Genomic DNA, 1,301 nt, shown 5'->3' on the forward strand with positions numbered 1-1,301 from the left:
ATAGAGACTATGGAAGTATTGGATCCAATGGAAGTGATGGAAGTCCCAGAAGAGCTTTGCAATTGCAGGCCTTACTCACCTGGAGTCTTAGAAGCAACTTGCTACACGTCATTCATGTTTATTACGCTCTCCTGTGTCCTAGGAGTAGTGGGCAATGCTACGGTCATCAGATGAAGAAAAATAGTAAAATCTGGTTTCTGAACTTGGCTGCAGCTGATTTTCCATTTTCCCTCCTTCTTGGGCTGTATGCTCATATTTTTAGAGAAAACTGGCAATTCGGATCGTATTTATGTAAAATCTCTAATTATGCTTCAACGTGTAATATGTATGTAAGTGTTTTCAGCATCACGGCTCTGACTGTTGACTGTGTCTTATCAGTGGCCAAAACAATATAGCACCATAAGTATTTCTCTGTAAGGGTTTGTTGTTGGACCTGTGCGGCTATTTGGATACTAACAGCTCTGGTCAGCCTTCCAGTGTTACTATTAAGTGATGAAATTCAGTACGGTGACAAAATGCATTGCAGAAGTCATTGCTAAACTTTCCTATGCTACCCATAATATTAGTAAAAGAGAAATGAACAACAGCCTGGGATACACAGAAGGCTCTGGCTCAGTAGCTTTAAATAAAGCCAATTTCAATGGAGTGGTAAATGGTAATGAAACCGACTCTACTCTTTGAGGAACATTTATCAAGGGTCGAATTCATGTGAGTTTTCCAAAACTACTAAAAATGCCCGTATCGAAACCAATCGAAATGTATTAATAAAACCGAATTTCCCAGCTCGGACAAATTGAAACAACCCGAAAACTCGAATCAAATTCAATTCGAATTAGAAAAACACAAATCGAATTTAAAAAAAACTTGATTTGAGTTTTTTATTCTCCAAAAAGGACGCGTGTCAAGAAGGCTGCAAACATCACCAAATTGATCCGTGGACCTCTCCCGTTGACTTATACAGCAATTCGGCAGGTTTAAGGTGGCGAATAGTCAAATTTGAGTTCTTAAAGGGCCAGAGTATGATACATCTCGAAATTCTAATTAAAACTCAAATCAAGTTTGGATAATTCACAATTCGTATTTAGGAGTTTTGACCAAAATTTTTTTAATTCAAAATCACATTTTCACTTCGACCCTTAATAAATCTGCCGCTTAAAGTGCAGAAAATAATATAAATTGCCACGGAAACAAAAGGTGAATTCCAGAAAGCATATACCTTTTGTAAAATCTAAATATAATTCTAATGGTAGATATATTTTTCGATCATTCAGAATGGTACAACAATGATATATTGTACTGTT

At 36.7% G+C, this 1,301-nt stretch overlaps 1 pseudogene; it reads left to right on the forward strand.

Moving 5' to 3' along the window:
• Positions 1-792, forward strand: LOC121398376 (annotated as a pseudogene).
• The last annotated feature ends 509 nt before the right edge of the window (positions 793-1,301 follow it).

This window comes from Xenopus laevis, chromosome 9_10L, assembly GCF_017654675.1.
Source record: "Xenopus laevis strain J_2021 chromosome 9_10L, Xenopus_laevis_v10.1, whole genome shotgun sequence".
Lineage (NCBI taxonomy): Eukaryota > Metazoa > Chordata > Amphibia > Anura > Pipidae > Xenopus > Xenopus laevis.